This window comes from Schistocerca gregaria, unplaced genomic scaffold, assembly GCF_023897955.1.
Source record: "Schistocerca gregaria isolate iqSchGreg1 unplaced genomic scaffold, iqSchGreg1.2 ptg000612l, whole genome shotgun sequence".
Classification (NCBI taxonomy): Eukaryota; Metazoa; Arthropoda; class Insecta; order Orthoptera; family Acrididae; genus Schistocerca; species Schistocerca gregaria.
Genome location: NW_026062001.1, coordinates 89,920 through 99,286, shown reverse-complemented (window position 1 = coordinate 99,286; position 9,367 = coordinate 89,920).

Here is a 9,367-nt window from a genome sequence, read left to right as displayed (position 1 = left end):
AAACTACTACTGGTCTTCCAGGGATCGATCAATGCGTAGACTGTTTGAGACATTACTCACATGGTGGAATGTTCGCATGGTGACTGTTTTATTGAATCCCGATGCAATTTCTGTGTACATCAACACTCTGATAGTCCTCAGATTACAGAATGCCTCCAGATGTGCATCGGAAACTGCTACAGGTGTTCCAGGGAACGATCAAAGCGTAGACTGTTTGAGACAATACTCCCATGGAGGAAAGTTCGCATGTTGACTGTTGTATTCAATCCCGATGCAATTTCTGTGTTTCATCAACAGTCTGATAGTCCACAGATTACAGAATGCCTCCAGATGTGCATCGGAAACTACTACTGGTCTTCTAGGCAACGATCAAAGCGTAGACTGTTTGAGACATTACTCCTATGGAGGAAAGTGCGCATGGTGACTTTTGTATTCAATCCTGATGCAAATTCTGTGTTTCATCAACAGTCTGATAGTACACCGATTACAGAATGCCTACAGATGTGCATCGGAAACTACTACTGGTCTTCCAGGGAACGATCAAATCGTAGACTCTTTGAGACATTACTCCCATGGAGGAAAGTGCGCATGGTGACTGTTGTATTCAATTACGATGAAATTTCTGTGGTTCATCAACACTCTGATAGTCCACAGATTACAGAATGCCTCCAGATGTGCATCGGAAACTACTACTGGTTTTCTAGGCAAGGATCAAAGCGTAGACCGTTTGAGACATTACTCCTATGGAGGAAAATGCGCATGGTGACTTTTGTATTCAATCCTGAAGCAAATTCTGTGTTTCATCAACAGTCTGATAGTCCACAGATTACAGAAAGCCTCCAGATGTGCATCGGAATCTACTACTGGTCTTCCAGGGACCGATCAATGCATAGACAGTCTGAGACATTACTCCCATGGAGGAAAGGTCGCATGGTGACTGTTTTATTGAATCCCGATGCAATTTCTGTGTACATCAACACTCTGATAGTCCACAGATTACAGAATGCCAACAGACGTGCATCGGAAACTACTACTGATCTTCCAGGGAACATCAAAGCGTAGACTGTTTGAGACATTACTCCTGTGGAGGGAAGTGTGCATGATGACTGTTGTATTCAATGCCGATGCAATTAATGTGTTTCATCAACACTCTGATAGTCCACAGGTTACATAATGCCACCATATATGCATCGGAAACAACTACTGGTCTTCCACTGAACGATCAAAGCGTAGACTGTTTGAGACATCACTCCCATGGAGGAAAGGGCGCATGTTGACTGTTGTATTCAATCCCGATGCAATTTCTGTGTTTCATCAACACTCTGATAGTCCACAGATTAGAGAATGCCTCCAGATGTGCATCGGAAACTACTAGTGGTCTTCCACTGAACGATCAAAGCGTTGACTGTTTGAGACATCACTCCCATGGAAGAAAGGGCGCATGTTGACTGTTGTATTCAATCCCGATGCAATTTCTGTGTTTCATCAACACTCTGATAGTCCACAGATTAGAGAATGCCTCCAGATGTGCATCGGAAACTACTAGTGGTCTTCCACTGAACGATCAAAGCGTAAGCTCAGTGAGACATTGCTCCCATGGAGGAAAGTGCGCATGGTGAATGTTGTATTCAATCCCGTAGCATTTTCTGTGTTTCATCAACTATCTGATAGTCCACAGATTACAGATTGCCTCCAGATGTGCATCGGAAACTACTACTGGTCTTCCAGGGAACGATCAAAGCGTAGACTGTTTGAGACGTTACTCACATGGAGGAAAGTGCGCATGGTGACTGTTGTATTCAATCCCGATGCAATTTCTGTGTTTCATCAACACTCTGATAGTCCACAGATTAGAGAATGCCTCCAGATGTGCATCGGAAACTACTAGTGGTCTTCCACTGAACGATCAAAGCGTAAACTCTGTGAGACATTGCTCCCATGGAGGAAAGTGCGCATGGTGAATGTTGTATTCAATCCCGTAGCATTTTCTGTGTTTCATCAACTATCTGATAGTCCACAGATTACAGATTGCCTCCAGATGTGCATCGGAAACTACTACTGGTCTTCCAGGGAACGATCAAAGCGTAAACTCTTTGAGACATTACTCCCATGGAGGAAGGTAAGCATCGTGACTGTTGTATACAATCCCGATGCAAATTCTGTGTTACATCAACACTTTGAAGGTCAACAGATTGCAGAATGCCTCCAGATGTTCAACGGAAACATCTACTGGTCTTCCAGGGATCGATTAATGCGTAGACTGTTTGAAACATTACTCCCATGGAGGAAAGTTCTAATGGTGACTGTTGTATTGAATCCCGATGCAATTTCTGTGTTTCATCAACAACTGATAGGCCACAGATTCACAGATTACAGAATGCTCCCAGATCTGCATCGGAAACTACTACTGGTCTTCTAGGGAACGATCAAATCGTAGATTCTTTGAGACATTACTCCCATGGAGGAAAGTGCGCATGGTAACTGTTGTATTCAATCCCGATGTAATTTGTGTGTTTCATCAACACTCTGATAGTCCACAGATTACAGAATGCCTCCAGATGTGCATCGGAAACTACTACTGGTCGTCCAGGGAACGATCAAAGAGTAGACTCTTTGAGACATTACTCCCGTGGAGCAAAGTGCGCATGGTGACTGTTGTATTCAATCCCGATGCAATTTCTGAGTTTCATCAACACTCTGATAGTCCACAGATTAGAGAATGCCTCCAGATGTGCATCGGAAACTAGTAGTGGTCTTCCAGGGAACGATGAAAGCGTAAACTCTGTGAGACATTACTCCCATGGAGGGTAGTGCGCATGGTGACTGTTGTATTCAATCCCGATGCATTTTCTGTGTTTCATCAACTATCTGATCGTCCACAGATTACAGAATGCCTCAAGATGTGCATCGGAAACTACTACTGGTCTTCCAGGGAATGATCGAAGCGTAGACTGTTTGAGACGTTACTCACATGGAGGAAAGTGCGCATGGTGACTGTCGTATTCAATCCCGATGCAATTTCTGTGTTTCATCAACACTCTGATAGTCCACAGATTAGAGAATGCCTCCAGATGTGCATCGGACACTACTACTGGTCTTCCAGGGAACGATCAAAGCGTAGACTGTTTGAGACGTTACTCACATGGAGAAAAGTGCATATGGTGAGTGTTGTATTCAACCCCGAGGCAATTTCTGTGTTTCAACAACACTTTGAAGGTCAACATATTACAGAATGCCTATAGATGTGCATCGGAAACTACTACTGGTCTTCCAGGGATCGATCAATGCGTAGACTGTATGAGACATTACTCCCATGGAGGAAAGTTCGCATGGTGACTGTTGTATTGAATCCCGATGCAATTTCTGTGTTTCATCAACACTCTGATAGTCCACAGATTACAGAATGCCTCCAGATGTGCTTCGGAAACTACTACTGGACTTCCAGGGAACGATCAAATCGTAGATTCTTTGAGACATTACTGCCATGGAGGAAAGTGCGCATGGTGACTGTTGTATTCAATCCCGATGCAATTTCTGTGGTTCATCAACACTCTGATAGTCCACAGATTACAGAATGCCTCCAGATGTGCATCGGAAACTACTACTGGTCTTCCAGGGTACGATCAAATCGTAGTCTGTTTGAGACATTACTCCCATGGAGGAAAGTGCGCATGGTGACTGTTGTATTCAATCCCGATGCATTTTCTGTGTTTTATCAACACTCTGATAGTACACAGATTACAGAATGCCTCCAGATGTGCATCGGAATTTACTACTGGTCTTCGAGGGAACGATCAAAGAGTAGACTGTTTGAGACATTACTTCCGTGGAGCAAAGTGCGCATGGTGACTGTTGTATTTAATCCCGATGCAATTTCGGAGTTTCATAAACACTCTGATAGTCCACAGATTACAGAATGCCTCCAGATGTGCGTCGGAAACTAATACTGGTCATCCAGGGAACGATCAAAGCGTAGACTGTTTGAGACGTTACTCACATGGAGGAAAGTGCGCATGGTGACTGTCGTATTCAATCCCGATGCAATTTCTGTGTTTCATCAACACTCTGATAGTCCACAGATTAGAGAATGCCTCCAGATGTGCATCGGAAACTACTAGTGGTCTTCCAGGGAACGATCAAAGCGTAAACTCTGTGAGACATTACTCACATGGAGGAAAGTGCGCATGGTGACTGTTGTATTCAATCCCGATGCAATTTCTGTGTTTCATCAACACTTTGAAGATCAACAGATTACAGATTGCCTCCAGATGTGCTTCGGAAACTACTACTGGTCTTCCAGGGAACGATCAAAGCGTAGAAAGTTTGAAACATTACTCCCATGGAGAAAAATCCGCATGGCGCCTCTTGTATTCAATCCCGATGTAATTTGTGTGTTTCATCAACACTCTGATAGTCCACAGATTACAGAATGCCTCCAGATGTGCATCGGAAACTACTACTGGTCGTCCAGGGAACGATCAAAGCGTAGACTGTTTGAGACATTACTCACATGGAGGAAAGAGCGCTTGGTGACTGTTGTATTCAATCCCGATGCAATTTCTGTGTTTCATCAATACTTTGATGGTCCACAGATTACAGAAAGCCTCCAGATGTGCATCGGAAACTACTACTGGTCTTTAGGGAACGATCAAAGAGTAGACTCTTTGAGACATTACTCCCGTGGAGCAAAGTGCGCATGGTGACTGTTGTATTCAATCCCGATGCAATTTCTGAGTTTCATCAACACTCTGATAGTCCACAGATTAGAGAATGCCTCCAGATGTGCATCGGAAACTAGTAGTGGTCTTCCAGGGAACGATGAAAGCGTAAACTCTGTGAGACATTACTCCCATGGAGGAAAGTGCGCATGGTGACTGTTGTATTCAATCCCGATGCATTTTCTGTGTTTCATCAACTATCTGATCGTCCACAGATTACAGAATGCCTCAAGATGTGCATCGGAAACTACTACTGGTCTTCCAGGGAATGATCGAAGCGTAGACTGTTAGAGATAATACTCCCCTGGAGGAAGGTGCACATGGTGACTGTTGTATTCAATCCCGATGAAATTTCTGTGTTTCATCAACACTCTGATAGTCCACAGATTGCAGAATGCCTCCAGATGTGCATCGGACACTACTTTTGGTCTTCCAGGGAACGATCAAATCGTAGACTCTTTGAGACATTACTCCCATGGAGAAAAGTGCATATGGTGAGTGTTGTATTCAACCCCGAGGCAATTTCTGTGTTTCAACAACACTTTGAAGGTCAACAGATTACAGAATGCCTATAGATGTGCATCGGAAACTACTACTGGTCTTCCAGGGATCGATCAATGCGTAGACTGTATGAGACATTACTCCCATGGAGGAAAGTTCGCATGGTGACTGTTGTATTGAATCCCGATGCAATTTCTGTGTTTCATCAACACTCTGATAGTCCACAGATTACAGAATGCCTCCAGATGTGCGTCGGAAACTAATACTGGTCATCCAGGGAACGATCAAAGCGTAGACTGTTTGAGACGTTACTCACGTGGAGGAAAGTGCGCATGGTGACTGTCGTATTCAATCCCGATGCAATTTCTGTGTTTCATCAACACTCTGATAGTCCACAGATTAGAGAATGCCTCCAGATGTGCATCGGAAACTACTAGTGGTCTTCCAGGGAACGATCAAAGCGTAAACTCTGTGAGACATTACTCACATGGAGGAAAGTGCGCATGGTGACTGTTGTATTCAATCCCGATGCAATTTCTGTGTTTCATCAACACTTTGAAGATCAACAGATTACAGATTGCCTCCAGATGTGCTTCGGAAACTACTACTGGTCTCCCAGGGAACGACAAAAAGGAAACGAATTGAGACATTACTCCCATGGAGAAAAGGACGCATGGTGCCTGTTGTATTCAATGCCTATGAACTTTCTGTGCTTCATCAACACTCTGAACGTCCACAGATTACTGAATGCCTCTAGGTGTGTTTTGAGAACTACTACTGTTCTCCCAGGGAACGATCAAAGTGTAGACACTTTCCGAAATTACTTCCATGGAGATAGGTCCTCATTTGGCATGTTGTATTCAATCCCGATGCAATTTCTGTGTATCATCAACACTCAGAAGGTCCACAGATTACAGGAAGCCTCCAGATGTGCTTCGGAAACTACTACTGTGCTCCCAGGAATCGATCAAGGCGTAGACAGTTTGAGACATTACTCCCATTGAGAAAAATCCGCACGGTGCCTGTTGTATTCAACCCAGATGCAATTTCTGTGTCTCATCTTCACTCTGCAATTCCACAGATTACAGAAGGCCTCCAGATGTGCTTCGGAACTACTACTGGTCTTCCAGGGAACGATCAAAGCGTAGAAAGTTTGAAACATTACTCCCATGGAGAAAAATCCGCATGGCGCCTCTTGTATTCAATCCCTATGCAATTTCTGTGTTTCATCAACACTCTGATGGTCCACAGATTATAGAATGCCTCCAGATGTGCATCGGAAACTACTACTGGTCTTCCAGGGAACGATCAAAGCGTAGACTGTTAGAGACATAACTCCCATGGAGGAAAATGCGCATGGTGACTGTTGTATTCAATCCCGATGCAATTTCTGTGTTTCACCAACACTCTGATAGTCCACACATTACAGAATGCCTCTAGATGTGCTTCGGAATCTTCTACTTGTCTCCCAAGAATTGATCAAAGCGTAGACAGCTTGAGACATTACTCCTATAGAGAAAAACCATATTTGGTCTGTTGTATTCAATCCCGATGCAATTTCTGTCTCTCATCAACACTCTGAACGTCCACATAGTACAGAATCCCGCCAGATGTGCATCGGAAACTACTACTGGTCTCCCAGGAATCGATCAGAGCGTAGACAGTTTGAGACATTACTCCCATGGAGAAAAGTCCGCATGGTGACTGTTGTATTCAGTCCCGATGCAATTTCTGTCTTTCATCAACACTCTGAAAGTCCACAGATTACAGAATGCCTCCTGATGTGCTCCAGAAACTATTACTGGTCTCATAGGAATCGATCAAAGCGTAAACTCTTTGAGAGATTACTCCCATGCAGAAAAGTCCGCATGGTGCCTGTTGTATTCAATCCCGATGGAATTTCTGTATTTCATCTGAAAGTCCACAGATTACAGAATGACGCAAGATGTGCTTCGGAAACTACTACAGGTCTGCAAGGAATCGATCAAAACGCAGACATTATCAGAAATTACTCCCATGGACAAAAGTCTGCATGGTGCCTGTTGTATTCAATCCCGATGCACCTTCTGTGTTTCACAACACTCTGAACGTCCACAGATTATAGAATGCCTCCAGATGTGCGTCGGAAACTACTGCTGGTCTCCCAGAGATCGATCAAAGCGTTGACAGTTTGAGACATTACTCCCATAGAGAAAAATCCGATTTGGCCTGCTGTATTTAATCTCGATGCAATTTCTGTGCTTCATCAACACACTGAAGGTCAACAGATTACAGGATGCCTCCAGATGTGCTACGGTAACTACTACTGGTCTCCCAGGAATCGGTCAAAGTGTAGAGAGTTTGTGACATTACTCATTATGATAAATGTCTGCATGGTGCCTGTTGTAGTCAATCCCGATGCAACTTCTGTGTTTCACAACACTCTGAAAGTCCACAGATTACAGGAAGCCTCCAGATGTGCTTCGGAATCTACTACTGGTCTCACAGGAATCGATCAAAGCGTAGACTGTTTGAGACATTACTCCCATGGAGAAAAGTCCGCATGGTGGCTGTTGTATTCAATCCCGATGCAATTTCTGTGCTTCATCAACACTGTGAAGGTTCACAGATTATAGAATATCTCCAGATGTGCTTAGGAAACTAGTACTGGTCTCCCAGGAAATGATCAAAACGTAGACAGTTTGAGACATTACTCCCATGGAGAAAATTCAACATGGTGCCTGTTGTATTCAATCCCGATACAATGTCTGTGTTTCATCAACACTCTGAACATCTACAGATTACAGAATACCTCCAGCTGTGCTTCGGAAACTACTACTGGTCTCCCAGGGAACGATCAAATCGCAGACAGTTTTAGACATTATACCTATTTAGAAAAGTCAGCATGGTGCCTGTTGTATTCAATGCCGATTCAATTTCTGTGTTTCATCAATACTCTGGACGTCCACAGATTACAGGAAGCCTCCAGAGTTGCTTCGGAAACTACAACTAGTCTCCCAGCAAACGATCAAATCGTGACAGTTTGGGACATTACTCCTGTGCAGCAAAATCCAATTTGGCTTGTTGTATTTAATCCCGATGCAATTTCTCTGTTGCATCAACACTCTGAACGTCCACAGATTACGGAAAGACTCCAGATGAGCTTCTTAGACTACTTCTGGTCAACTAGGGAACGATCAAGTCTTAGACAGTTTGAGACGTTACACCCATGGAAAATGTCCTTATGGTGCTGTTGTATTCAATCCCGATGGAATTTTTATGTTTCATCAACACTCTGAACGTCCACATATTACAGAATGCCTCCAGATGTGCTTCGGAAACTACTACTGGTCTTTCAGGGAAGGATCAAAGCGTAGACGGTTTGAGACATTACTCCCATAGAGAAAAGTCCGCATTTGGCATGTTGTGTTCAATCCCGATTCAATTTCTGTGTTTCATCAATATTCTGAATGTCCACACATTACAGAATGCCTCTAGATGTGCTTCGGAATCTTCTACTGGTCTTCCAAGAATCGATCAAAGCGTAGACAGTTTGAGACATTACTCCCCTGAAGAAAAGTCAACATGGTGCCTGTTGTATTCAATCCCGAAGAAATCTCTGTGTTTTATCAACACTCTGAACGCCCACAGATTACAGGAAGCCTCCAGATGTGCTTCGGAAACTACTACTGGTCTCACAGGAATCGATCAAAGCGTAGACTGTTTGAGACATAAATCCCATGGAGAAAAGTCCGCATGGTGGCTGTTGTATTCAATCCCGATGCAATTTCTGTGATTCATCAACACTGTGAAGGTTCACAGATTATAGAATTTCTCCAGATGTGCTTCGGAAACTAGTACTGGTCTCCCAGGAAATGATCAAAACGTAGACAGTTTGAGACATTACTCCCATGGAGGAAATTCAACATGGCGCCTGTTGTATTCAATCCCGATACAATGTCTCTATTTCATCAACACTCTGAACATCTACAGATTACAGTATGCCTCCAGCTGTGCTTCGGAAACTACTAGTGGTCTCCCATTGAACGATCAAATCGCATACAGTTTGAGACATAACACCGATGTAGAAAATTCCGCATGGTGCCTGTTGTATTCAATCCCGATGGAATATCTGTGTTTCATCAAATATCAGAACGTCCACATGTTAC